The sequence below is a fragment of the Panicum virgatum genome, chromosome 6K (assembly GCF_016808335.1).
Source record: "Panicum virgatum strain AP13 chromosome 6K, P.virgatum_v5, whole genome shotgun sequence".
In the NCBI taxonomy this organism is placed as follows: domain Eukaryota; kingdom Viridiplantae; phylum Streptophyta; class Magnoliopsida; order Poales; family Poaceae; genus Panicum; species Panicum virgatum.
The window spans coordinates 13,345,278-13,357,674 of record NC_053141.1 but is presented as its reverse complement, the minus strand read 5'-3'; the positions used below and the strand labels follow the sequence as shown (position 1 = coordinate 13,357,674).

Below are 12,397 nucleotides of genomic sequence, written 5' to 3'. Positions count from 1 at the left end.
CCCCAACAAATTTCACGAGATTCGGACTGAAACGCGAAGAACGAAAATTCCTCCAAAATTCACCTGAAAATCCGGAAAAAGAAAAGCACAGATTCAAAATGGGGATGAACAATTTGGCATGAAATTGATTCGTGGATTACTTCACTACGTCCCATTCCTAGCCACTCTTGATCACACACAAAATCAAGATGGCAAAAAGATCAAACCAAAGATCCACTCTTTCCTCTCTCTAACCCTAGCTCTTACAAAAAAATGAGAGGACCCCAAATGAGAGATGCCCAAAAGGTTACTTCCCTCAACCATCCCACTCTCTATATATAGACGCCCTGCCAAAGACCAAAACACTCTCCATTAAGTATACAACTCAAATACCCCTCAGGGGTAAAACCGTCCAACTTTTTCTCAGAGTCCCGGACGGACACGCCGCCTTCACGACTTCGCTTTGTCTTGACGCAAGCTTTGCGATCACGTCACGTGCCCTCCATCGTTGCCATCCGGCGACACCTAACGCGCCCCCGGTTTTGAGGCTCTAAACTTGCAAACCTACCTCCACCTGGTTTTGAGGCCCAAACCGGTAAACCTATCGCCTCTGATGTCAACATGTGTTTGACCTCCCGCCATGTGCCACGATGCCTTCAAGATCTTTCGCGCTCCCGCCGCATGGGCAGCCTACTCGAAATCGCCATCGCCTTCCTCCTTGACTTGGCCGACGCTGTCTTCATCACGTCCATGTACTCTTGCTCTTCCGCACACCACGAGGATCGCCCATGACTCCGCCCAGACTCTTCGGGTCTCTAAGTCCAAGCCTACTCGAATTCACCCTTCACCACCTTAGTCCATTAGCATGAATCTTTGGCTTGACTTTCACCGCATGTTGTCGACCGTCACGTCGCATCCTATGCCTGCACATCACAGGCCAAGAGATACATCAAATCCACACAATATTATCAATCACTCATCATATAAGGGTGACCATCATTGGTCCTCAAAAGGAAACTGACTAAATAGATTAGTAAAATTGGAAGAAAAGTAAAGAAAGTGACTGTAGGAAGAAAACGGAAGGTAAAGAAAAGTACTAGAAACCAAACTAAACCAACTTATACAGGAAACAGAAGAAAATTGTGGATTTTCCGTCCGCCATGAATGTGAAAGGTGCCCGGCAAGCTTGCACCAACTAACAGAGGCTTCAAAAAGAAGAAAACAATCAGAAGAACAGCACAAAAAAAAACAACGAACTGGAGCCTTCGGGTACCCTCAAGATGAATATATCTGGGCCTGACCATATTGGTCCTTGGAAAATATTCATACATTGGACCGAATTAGAATTTTCAATCCACATAAATTGCTTCAAGCGATGGATGATGCTTATTTTGTAGCACGAGCGATATATAGTCGCCGCGGATTATCACCCCATCACATTCTTTTATGTTTTCTCGAAATACAGTCCAGACGCGGATTCTCATATACACACCCCTAATTGATTTGCACATATTCACTTCACTACTACGAAAAGTATTTGTAGGGGCGGGTAAAAGTATATTTTTAGGGGCGGGTAGAAAATCTGTTATTAGTTCTCGCTGCTAAAAATACATCTTTTTTAGGGACGGGCAACGAAACTGCCCCTAAAAAACCATTTCCAGGGGCGGGCCACCCCCTCAACCGCCCCTGAAAATGCATTTGTAGGGGCTATCCACAAGCCCACCCACAACTACAAATGGATTTTCAAGGGCGGGCAGGGCGGTGACCCGCCCCTGAAAATGAATTTGCAGGGGCGGGTGGGGAGTGGCCCGCCCCTGAAAATGAATTTCAGGCCCAACAAAATAATTAGTAATTTGTTTTTAATTTGTTTCGCAGTGTTTTAAAATTTGAATTCCCACTTTGTAAATCTACCGAGCTAAGTCTATATTGACCCATTCTGACCAAACACTCAAATAACAGTGCAATCAAATAAAATTTTAGAAGATAAAGGAGTAGCAATACAAGCTGTTCAATGACAATAGTAGCTATACATCCATGCATATAACAAATTTGTATCTACTGCATTGCTCGCATCTGTAGATAGATAAGATAGTTGCGGTCTTCAATCGTCCACCCTAGAACTTCATCAAAATATGCTAGTGCATGAACAAGTGCACTCTCTTCCGCTTCCCATTCGTTGCCACAGATAGAACTACAAATATCAAACAATGGAGTGTTCGGCTGACTTGCCCTGCAGAAGGAAAGCTTTGCTTGAAACCTGCAACTTCTTGTAAAATATGGCTCTCCACCCATGCAAGTCAAACCTAGGGTGTCCATGACTTGATTCAGAATAGCCCGAAAGCTAACTGATGCAATGATATATTGATGATCAATGAGATCCAGCAGAAAGGTGATAATAACGTTATGAAAGTTGAAAGAACAATGCAACATTACTAAAGTTAACAATGACTAAAAAAAATCTCATACTCTGTCTTGTTGATTAAGACGACAAAGCCTCTCTGTAGTCAGAATAACATTGGATTCTCTCGCTTGTAGCTGCTTAACTCGAAAATATGAAAAGTCGAGCATAAAGTACCCATGATTCTTAAGCTGCTCTAGGCATGCCTCCACCGCTAGCCTCTCATAAGTTGTCCAAATAGGTGTCTCTCCACCCACTACGATAATTGAAACCATGGGTATCATTGAGGATGGATCCTGTCCTGGTACCATCGAGGAACACTCTATATGTCGAACAGGTATTTGAAAAGAAATATGTACCCTTTTAATATTCGGTTGCCGAACAAGCTCTTGTCGAGCCACAAAAGTAGTACCACCCAAACCTTCGACAACATCTTGGAGCCATCTAACAAGGTTGATAAGCTGCGTTGATGTGAGGAAATTTAGAATTATTTGAAGCTGCATTGTATGTGAGCAAAAGTATATGAAACTAACAAATGAAACTTACAACATTTGGAATTGATCTGCGCATTCGATCACCAAGTGGCAAGCCAACCTCTTGATGGAAGTGTATGCCTGGTTGCTGAGCATCACCATCGTCCATAAGTGCACGACCACCGCCACAACCCCTACCACGGCCGCCACCACGGAACATCTAATAATATTCACATTGATTAAATATGGATAACGAAATTCATAGTCTAACCCTATTCCCTTACCCTAAGCCTAACCCTAACTGTAAGGGTTGTAACCCTAACCCTAACCGTACAGGTTCTAACCCTAACCCTAATCGTAGGGGAAGGCAATGGCACCTACCGTGTGGCTTGGAGAGGACCGAGGGCGGCGCTTTGACGAGTCGTGGCTGAGGACAGCTAGCGGCGGCATCGACGGCGCGGGTCCTCCTCCTCGGTGAGCTCCAAGCGTTTCGGCGGCAGAGGTTGGGGCGGCGGATCCTGGCGTTGGCGAGAAGGAGGTGGTGACGGATCCGGTCGGCGGCAGATCCCGGCGTCGGTGGAGGAGGAGGCGACGGCAGATCTCGGCGTCGGTGGAGGAGGAGGAGGCGGCGGATCCCGGCGTCGGTGGAGGAGGTGGCACGGAGGAGGAGGTGGCGGCTGCGGCGGCGGTGAGGAGGAGAACGAGGAGGGGGTGGCGGCGGCGAGGCGGAGGACGAGGTGGTGGCGGCGGTTGCGAGGAGGAGAAGGGAAGGAGGAGGGAGCGGAGGGGGAGGTGGCGCACGGCTGCGAGGAGGGAGCGGACGGGGAGGTGGCACGGAGGAGGTGGTGGCGGCTGCAGCGGCGGCGAGGAGGAGGACGAGGAGGGGGTGGCGGTGGCGGTGGCGGTGGCGAGGAGGAGGAGGTGGTGGTGGCGGCGGTTGCGAGGAGGAGGAGGAAAGGAGGAGGGAGCGGAGGGGGAGGTGGCGCGCGGCTGCGAGGAGGTGGCGCGGAGGACGAGGTGGCGGCGGCGGCGGCGAGGAGGAGGACGAGGAGGGGGTGGCGGCGGCTATGAGGAGGAGGTGCGGCTACGGGGGGCATATATAGGGCCGGTTTGTAGGGGCGGGTGGCGGCCCGGCCCGCCCAAACAAATATTTTTGTAAATTATTCAGAAAAATGGATTAATACAAAAAAATAGTAAAACACACGATAAAATCATAAAATTTTTACCATTGGAAAATAAGATATGTGTAACATAAGAAAAATATCAAAATCATATTTCATAGCATATAATGAATAAATGTTTTGAAACAACAATGTATACCTATGTCACACTACTATGTCATACAACTTAAGCCTAACTTTGTGTTTTCAACACTCTTTGACACTAAACGTGTTGAATTGTATTTTTTATATTTTTTTTACAATTCTACATGACAGTACATGGTTATGGTAAAAATTCCACATTGTTTTAAAAGTATTTTGCATCCACATTTGAAATAAATGAATTTTTCGAATAAATTGAAAAATAATTTGTAAGGGCGGCTCACCCCCTCAGCCGCCCCTGAAAATGAGGGCATTTTCAGGGGTGGATGGGGGGTGAGCCGCCCCTAAAAATTATTGTTTGTAGGGGCGGCTGACCCCCGCCCCACCTGCCCCTAAAAATGGCACCCATTTTCAGGGGCGGCAAGGGGGTCAGCCGCCCCTACAGATGCCATCTTTAGGGGCGGACTATTTCTACAGTACCCTCGCTCCATTTATAGGAACGGGTGACTTTTTGGTCCGCCCCTAAAAAACGAGGCGTTGCTACAAATTGTTTTTGTAGTAGTGCTTCTCTCGCGGACCTCAAGAATATATGTAAGATTCAGTAAAGCTACAATAATATACTAGGCAATTATACATATACATTGCTACGGACAAAGTTGGTATAAGTATCGGATACATATTGATGCCCCTGTGTTAATTTGTAGCGATCTACGTGATCGAGTCGTGGACTGAGGGGTTGGTGCGACTCACATACGAGATGTACCAAGCCCCACCTGTCAATAACATAGACGGACCGAACCAACATACCAAACCAAAAGTTTGGGTGAAAATTTTACTGGTTTTAGTAATAGACTAGGCAATTATGCCCGTGCATTGCTACGGACAAAATTGGTATAAATATCGGATACGTATTAGTGCCCGTGTGTTAATTTGTAGTGATCTACGTGATCGAGTCGTGAACGAAGAGGGTTGGTCCGACTCGCATACGAGATGGACTAAGGCCTACCTGTCGATAATACATACGGACCAAATCAACGTACCAAACCAAAAATTTGGGTGGAAACCTTACTCGGTTTAGTAAATATATATATATATATATATATATTAAACTAGTTCATTCATATAATCTTATATGTATCTGTGAAGCCCAAAAAGGAAGGTCCGGCCACAGCGGGCTTGGTTATGGGCCTCCAGGGCTCCAGGTCACCTGTCAGTTATCTGGGCCCACGCGCCAGGTGTCCGTCACGTCATCTTCATTTTGCCCAGGCACCCGGCGCCCTTGCGTCTCCTCGCCTCCTTCCCGCAGCCGCCGCCGCCGGCCATCTACAGAAGGTTCGATTTGCCTCCACGACCTCCTGTTCGCTCCCTTTGTATCTCAAATTCTGAATTTCTGATGTGCGCATTATTTTCCCCACACTCCTCCTTGCCGTCGGAAGTCCAGGTCACGCGATGCCGCCGTCGCGTCGATTCTTTCGGCGGCTCTGGCCATCCTCCTCGTCGTCGAGTCCTCGCCGTGCGGCGCCACCGACGACGACGACGGTGTCGACGAGCACCCCGGGGACGGCGCAGGGGAGGCACGTGTTTGAGATCAACGGTTACAGCAAGCACAGAGGGATGGGGATGGGCGACGCCGACGCCAACTTCGTCAGGTCCGGCACCTTCTCCGTCGGCGGCCACGATTGGTCCATCCTTTTCTGTTCGCGAAAGAAGACGGTCACATCTCAGTTTTTCTCGAGCTCATGGAGGAAGGCTCCAACGTGCGAGCGTCCTGCGACCTGAGTCTGATCAACCAGCGCACCGGGTTGCCGTCTTTGGTGCACCGGACAGAGCTGAGGATGTTCAACTGCAGTGACGACAGCAGGTACGCTCCGCAGACCGGCTCCTTCAAGAAACGAAGCGAACTTGAAGCCTCAGGGTGCCTTGAGGATGATCGCCTCGTGATCGAGTGCATCGTCACCGTAGTGAACGAACCGAGGGTTTCTGAATCCAAATTCCTCAGGACAATCGAGGTGCCTCCATCAGACATTGGGAGGCATCTTGGGAAGTTGTTGGAAGCAGAGGAGGGGGCAGATGTCAGATTCAGCGTTGGGGGGACAAACTTTTGCAGCACATAGGCTTGTGCTCGCTATGCGGTCATCTGTCTTCAAAGCGGAGCTCTATGGTCCGATGAGGGAGGGGAGCACGCAGCAGATGGTTACCATCGAGGACATGCAACCTGCTGTGTTCAAGGCCCTGCTGCGCTTTATCTACACCGACTCTTTGCTCGACAACGACGATCATGGTGGAGATGTTCACATTGACATGATCCGGCATTTAGTTGTAGCTGCAGACAGATATGCTGTGGATAGGCTCAAGTTGATATGTCAAAGCATCCTTTGCCAGAAAATTGATGTGCAGTCTGTGGCAACGACATTGGCTTTGGCTTATCAATATAACTGTCCGAGGCTTATGGAGGCTTGCCTTGAATTTATCACCAGCTCAAATGTGATGGATGCAGTAGCGGCAACCCAAGGTTATAAGGATCTCAAAACAACCTGCCCTTCTGCACTCGCAGATGCGTTTGCAAAGGTCATTATGTTAAACATAAGCAGCTCATGATAGTTTGAACTCAGGGATGAGGACCCAACGTTAGATGAATCTAAGAATTTCGTTTTAGACTAATTTAAGAATGGTTAAATTGGTCTGTTCTTACTTGATTGTGAACTGTGAAGTATCAAGTACCGTAGTTAATCCTAGACTCAATATATTATTGTCTGCAAAACTTTCTATACCTGCTATGCACCATTTTCTGTTCATCGAGTACAAAATTTCTGCTTCTTTTCGGGTTTTGCACACAATGCTACGTTGGACTGATCTATATCCATTACCAAATAGCTTTAACCATAATGCCAGAATGCTGTTGAGAGCTATCATCAAAGAGATGAAATAGCTTTGTAAATCGCTGTTTGAACCTCCTTCCTTAGTCATTAATTTTACATTTATATGTGCTGGCAGCAGTCGTCTGTCTCAATATTGTGCTTAATTTTGGAGGTCCGTGTGCTTTAAATAATATGACTACATAAAATTATTACCTTGATTATTGTTTTCTGGTAATGAAACAAACAGATATTAAATCATAAGAAACTAGGACTGATTGCTTGTCTTAGTTGTTATTTGGATGCCCTGTTGATAAGCAACAATTGATCAAACCCAAGATACTCTGTTAAATGCAGTATTTCATAAAAGTTCTTTAGGACTGGCTCCAAATTTAGTTTATCACCCTGACTTGAGATCTTTACATGGCGAGGTACTAGTGACTATCTATGCTGCTGTTTTTGTGTTAGAATAATTAATGTTGATAATTTAGGAAGAACCACACAAAATGAGATGCGCATTGGCAAGTAAAGTATTGGCACTCTATACACCAAGTATTTCTTTTGCGACGGTTTACATTCTTACAGATGTGATTGTAGTAAAAACATAAGCTGAAATCTCTATGTATGTGTATAAAGATTGAGATCTGTTATGCTTCTTCAGTTCAGTTAGGTGGCTCTGTTTTCTCTATTCAGCACTGTCAGATAAGACCATCCTCACCTTTTTACCCACTGGTACTCTGTGTCGGTGTGTCCTTGATATTTTCCATAAATTACCATCTTATGTTTGGAGTTGTGTTACATTGCCTTTTGGCATGACAGATAATATAACAATTTACATATTTCTGAACTGGGATCTTTAGTGTTCGCGGTTGTGTATATCATAACTATGTAAAATGTATGTACTTGATCTTTGGATTTTTACTGTGTGGATTGTTAATCACAATCGATTCTCGCATTCCTTTTATGTGATACTTCCTCCATCCAATTTTGATAGATATATTTCTATATGGCACAATGACTAAGGGTATCAAGTGTGTTTATCTATACTATAAAGATCAAAAACTTTTGAAAACCTTTTTCACCCAAATCGGGCCCACCGTACCCGCGTGTCAGGGCCGAGGGAGGTGGGAAGGGGTGGAGACCCATAAAAATCGCATATTAGAGAGTGTTTCTGCCAAACACGAATTATTTTTTCACCTTGCAATTTCTACACCCGCCGCCATACCCGCCTTAATATTTCCGCACGGGACTTCTCTTCCACGCAGCCGCGTCGCGGCATCTGACGAGAACCCCCGCAAATGCCGAGTCCCCGAGCCGCATCTGGCAGTCCACGACGGAGCGCGCCTACGCTGGAAGTCGTCGCCGTCGGGGACCAGCGGCGCTGCTTTACCAATGGTCGCGCCCTTCCTCTTCTTCTTCAGCAGCTCCGTCTCGACGCCCTCGAACTCCCCGTCGAGCCCCTATGACTCCATGGAGTATTCGGTCGCGGCAGTGGGGAGGCTCCTATCGCCGCTTCTCGGCAGCCTGGGCGACCGGATCCACTCAACCGCCGACAACCTCTTCCGCTGCCATGGTTGATAGGTATTTATTTTAGGTTTGAATTTTTTATTTGATTTACGCACTGAAATGGTGGAGGAGGATTCTTATCTTTGGGCATGCCTCTGGGATAGGAGGCAGCTGCGGTGGCACGAGGGTTGAAGGGGAGCGAGTAGAAGGGCCCACGATGGAGGTAAAAAAGAGGAATGTTTTATATTTTTACATTTGTCGTCCCAGGCCATGATGAGATTGTTTTGATTTACTTGCTTTCTGGATGTTGATTTATAGCTTAAAAAATAGAGGATCTCATTGGGTTTTTAGGTGTGGAGTGGATTGAGATTTAGCGTCACAGTTTACACCCATTTAGCATAGAGCTTCAGTTGCTTCAATTTGCTTATCTCGGTAGTGAAGTACTGTTTGTTAAGCATTTGCATTTATAAAAAAGTCGTGCTGGATTTATAACTATTTGTGCTTGTTGGTAGATATTTTTTCTCATGCCGAATTTTATTCATAGCCACTAATCCCATGAGGTTGCTATTATCAATTTTAGAAAAATATGATTTTTGGGCATGTTTTTTTTATACGAGATATGAGATATTTTCGCATGCTTTTTAATCAAGGTGACATTTTTGGCCGAGGTAAACTATTCTACTTATTCTTTTTCTTTGTATATACCTAGCAATGCTATAAACAATGAGATATTGAAATATTAAACTATGTGGGAGAGATGTCAAATAAAAATTTAATACTACTACATGTGTTTTATGAATATAACATATGTGATCAATAGTTTTTTAAAACACGTGTGTGCCGCACGTGCTTCTCTGCTAGTCAATCTAATAAATGCAACACAGACTTTTTGTTGGTCCTCCAATGTTTTAACTCGAAACTCCTCGTTACTGGTGTTATTTATTGCCACAACCCATGCCAATAACAAATATAGCTATCATTTTTGAACATTTGAGTTTTTAAAATATATCTATCGAAATTGGATGGAGGGAGTATGTGGCAGACAACTTGTGTTGCTATGCATTTTTCAGCTTATGGATGGATGGATGCAGACAACTTGTGGCTTTGGCTTATCAATATAACTGTCCGAGGCTTACGGAGGCTTGCCTTGAATTTATCACCACCTTCAAATGTGATGGATGCAGTGGCGGAAACCCAAGGTTATAAGGATCTCAAGACAACCAGCCCTTCTGCACTCGCAGATGCATTTGCGAAGGGAATCTCATTCAGTTAAAATACATAAGCAGCTCATAAATAAAATGATTACCATAGTTCCTGTTTTCTGGCAATGGAACAAACAGATATTAAATCATCATATATAAGAAACAAGGAGAAATTGCAGGTCTTAGTTGTAATTTTGGATGCCCTTTTCACAATCAACAGTTGATCGACACCCATGATACCTATTAATTGTAGTATGTCATAAAAGGTCCTTAGAGCATCTCCAGCTGATTTGGTAAAATTTGATATCTAAATTTGCCTTTAGGTATAAGAGAGAGAAGATTTAGATTATAGTTTTGTGCTCCTCTCCAGCAGATTTGGTATAACTGGATACCTATAAAGCTTTCTCAAAATACACTAATGCTGCAGGAGGTTTTCGTAAAATATCCAAGACATGGAAAAACTATAAAAAATTATATATTGGGAAAATTGGTCTCATAGCATCAAAAGATCACGATATTCGGAAAATACCATCAAACTTTCGCCGTTCCGTAAAATACCATCGAAAGAATACAACTTTACCGGGATATCGCATTCCGTCACATTTGGAGGAGACGCCGTCGCTTCCGTCGTCTTGGTCTCAAATCACTGCTCCCAAATCGCAGATGGGCGTCGTTTCCCCAACGCGGCTCAAGATGTCGGGCTCGGAAGCCGTCGCCGGGGCCGAGTCGGCAGGCGAGCTACTGCTCCGCACGGCGGCGATGGTGCCCGCGGAGCGCTACGCGCTCGCCGCTGCTGCAGTCGTCTCGGTGCTGGTGCTGCTCCCGGCGCCATCGGCCCGAGGAGCCCTCCGTGACATGCCGAGCGGCGCCGGCCACCGGCCACCGACCACCCGTAGCTGGGCCTCGACCTGTCCATGAGCATCGTCTTAGGGTCTGGTTGTGCCGCGTAGGTGCCGTAGATGGTGTAGCATCCGCTTGTTGGCCTGGAGCACAAACGGGTGAGCACGATGGCCATCCTGCTGCGCTCGAGCTCGGCTCGAACCGCCGCCGCTCACCCGATGCTCACTGGCCAAATTCGTCAGCCATGGTGACTTTCGATTCAATCGCTCGTGCTAGAAGCTTCCTTGATTTGTTGTGAATCGATTTTACTACCCACCTTTACAAATCTATTGAAGCAAAAGTTGGAATTTTATTTTTCCCATCCGCCTGTCTCCATGGAAGCAGCGGAAAGGGAAGCTCAGCCAGCGCAGCACCCCGGCCAACCGGCCCCCGCAGAATCGAAGCGTGGACGGTACGGGCGAGCTCCTCCGACGGTCCGCGTGGCTCGGTGCTCGGAGCGACAGGGCTCGGAGCTTCCCTGTGCCGCTTCTCCTCGCCGCGACCACCGCTGCCACCAGCGCCGCACCACCGATCCTCCCTCCGCCCCTGCCCCACCGCTCCTGGCCGTCCCCGCCCTGCACCTTAGGCCCGCCACGTCGCTCGGCCGCCAGTCCCCGTCCCGTGCTGCCCCTTTTGTGCCCCCATCCTACACTCCCCGCCCACCATGGTGCCATGGCTGAGGGGAGGAGCTTGATAGAAGCGAGCGGCGGTGGCAGCAGCAGGTCGTCTCGGAGGGAAGGAGTTTGACGGAAGCGACAGTGTCTCCTCCAAATGTGACGGAATGTGATATCCCGGTAACGTTGTATTGTTTCGATGGTATTTTACGGAACACAAAAGTTTGATGGTATTTTCCGAATATCGTGATCTTTTGATGCTATGAGACCAATTTTCCCTTATATATTTCACTGAGAGCCTTTTTACAAAATGTCCCCTACACATCAAAAATCCTCTCTTCTTCCTCTCTTCACATGCTGGCCGCCTCCTTCGTTCTCCCCCTCCCCAACCCCTCCACCTCCTCCTCCTCCTCTCCGACGTCCCGCACCACCTCCGGCATCCCACGCCGCCTCCTCCTCCCCTTCCGGCGAGGACAATGCGGTGGTGGAGGTCCACAAGGGTGGCGGGTGGGCGCCGCCTCCTCCTCCCCTCCCCGGCCCTTCCTCCCCCACCACCTCTTCCTCTCCGGCATCCGTGCCAGATCCACGGCGAGAAGGGAGGCGTCGCGGAGCGGATTTGTAGGGTAACGGTGGTGCAGGGCCGCGGCGCTGCGCCGACATCTCAGGGCGGTGGGTGCTCCGCCTCCTCTCCGACACCTCCACCATGCCACCGTTCCTCCACCACGCCCCGCGCACTACTTCGCCGCGCCACTCCTCCGCATGAGGCGCCTCGATCTGGGAGTGGTGGCCGGCGGGTTGCGGGAGCGGCCGCATGGCGGGCTCATGGGAGTGGCAGTCTGCGGCCTCGCGGGAGCGGTGGCCCCGTGAGAGTGGCGGCCGCGGCCTCGCGGGAGCGGGCGGTGGGCAGCCGGAGGCCATGTGAAAGCTCCAGCCGGGGTGGTGAGGACTAGGCCTGATCTTCCGAGAGGTAAGGGCACGTTCGATTGGTGGAGATCTCGTCGTTGACGATCCGGCTTCAAATCAGCAAGATTCGAACCCTGCAACCGCTACACCACTGCTCCATTAGTTATCAACCAAGCACAACTTGATTGACCTCGCCAAGAAGGGTTTTGCTGCAAGCGAATCAAAGAACACAAGCAAGAAAGGGTAAACACGCAATCTGATAATTGCAAGTATGAATGAAGCGAATCATAAGAGGGATTCAAGAACTCGATTCTAAAGGACTAATC

General features: G+C 47.9%; 1 protein-coding gene and 1 pseudogene across 1 annotated transcript in view; one reads left to right on the top strand and one right to left on the bottom strand.

Annotated features, from left to right (window-relative positions):
* The window catches only part of LOC120711821, a 69,388-nt gene that overhangs the window by 26,543 nt on the left and 30,448 nt on the right, over positions 1–12,397 (bottom strand). The gene's annotated exons all lie outside the window — the stretch shown is intronic.
* LOC120711823 lies at positions 5,426–7,414 on the top strand (annotated as a pseudogene).